The sequence below is a fragment of the Schistocerca nitens genome, chromosome 9 (genome assembly GCF_023898315.1).
Source record: "Schistocerca nitens isolate TAMUIC-IGC-003100 chromosome 9, iqSchNite1.1, whole genome shotgun sequence".
In the NCBI taxonomy this organism is placed as follows: Eukaryota; Metazoa; Arthropoda; class Insecta; order Orthoptera; family Acrididae; genus Schistocerca; species Schistocerca nitens.
In genome coordinates this window covers 130,468,303-130,469,765 of record NC_064622.1, presented here as the reverse complement: position 1 = coordinate 130,469,765, position 1,463 = coordinate 130,468,303, and the positions used below count along the sequence as shown (strand labels likewise).

Genomic DNA, 1,463 nt, shown 5'->3' with positions numbered 1-1,463 from the left:
AGGATCCGACGCAGTGCCGTAGGGGACCGCACCGCCACTTCCCAGCAAATTAGGGACACTGTTGCTCCTGGGGTATCGGCGAGGACCATTCGAAACCGTCTCCATGAAGCTGGGCTACGGTCCCGCACACCGTTAGGCCGTCTTCCGCTCACGCCCCAACATCGTGCAGCCCGCCTCCAGTGGTGTCGCGACAGGCGTGAATGGAGGGACGAATGGAGACGTGTCGTCTTCAGCGATGAGAGTCGCTTCTGCCTTGGTGCCAATGATGGTCGTATGCGTGTTTGGCGCCGTGCAGGTGAGCGCCACAATCAGGACTGCCTGCATACGACCGAGGCACACAGGGCCAACACCCGGCATCATGGTGCGGGGAGCGATCTCCTACACTGGCCGTACACCACTGGTGATCGTCGAGGGGACACTGAATAGTGCACGGTACATCCAAACCGTCATCGAACCCATCGTTCTACCATTCCCAGACCGGCAAGGGAACTTGCTGTTCCAACAGGACAATGCACGTCCGCATGTATCCCGTGCCACCCAACGTGCTCTAGAAGGTGTAAGTCAACTACCCTGGCTAGCAAGATCTCCGGATCTGTCCCCCATTGAGCATGTTTGGGACTGGATGAAGCGTCGTCTCACGCGGTCTGCACGTCCAGCACGAACGCTGGTCCAACTGAGGCGCCAGGTGGAAACGGCATGGCAAGTCGTTCCACAGGACTACATCCAGCATGTCTACGATCGTCTCCATGAGAGAATAGCAGCCTGCATTGCTGCGAAAGGTGGATATACACTGTACTAGTGCCGACATTGTGCATGCTCTGTTGCCTGTGTCTATGTGCCTGTGGTTCTGTCAGTGTGACCATGTGATGTATCTGACCCCAGGAATGTGTCAATAAAGTTTCCCCTTCCTGGGACAATGAATTCACGGTGTTCTTATTTCAATTTCCAGGAGTGTATATGGAACACGTTGACGAGAAGAAGGAACAGAATGATAGGACATATATTAAGGTATCATGGAATAACCGAATGGCACTCGAGGGAGCTGCAGAGGGTAAAAACCTTAGGGGAAGACAGAGGTTGGAATAAGCAAATACACCCATGTGCTAGGGAAACTGGTATAGGCATGCGTATTCAAATGGCAACGGCCTTGCCGCAGTGGATACACCGGTTCCCGTGAGATCACCGAAGTTAAGCGCTGTCGGGCGTGGCCGGCACTTGGATGGGTGACCATCCAGCCGCCATGTGCTGTTGCCATTTTTCGGGGTGCACTCAGCCTCGTGATGCCAACTGAGGAGCTACTCGACCGAATAGTAGCGGCTCCGGTCAAAGAAAACCATCATAACGACCGGGACAGCGGTGTGCTGACACACGCCCCTCCTATCCGCATCCTCACTGAGGATGACACGGCGGTCGGATGGTCCCGATGGGCCACTTGTGGCCTGAAGACGGAGTGCATGCGTATT

The 1,463-nt window shown here is 55.3% G+C and overlaps 1 pseudogene; it reads left to right on the top strand.

The window, feature by feature from the left end:
- The first annotated feature begins 1,137 nt into the window (after window positions 1-1,137).
- On the top strand, window positions 1,138-1,254 carry LOC126204574 (5S ribosomal RNA; annotated as a pseudogene).
- Window positions 1,255-1,463: the final 209 nt, after the last annotated feature.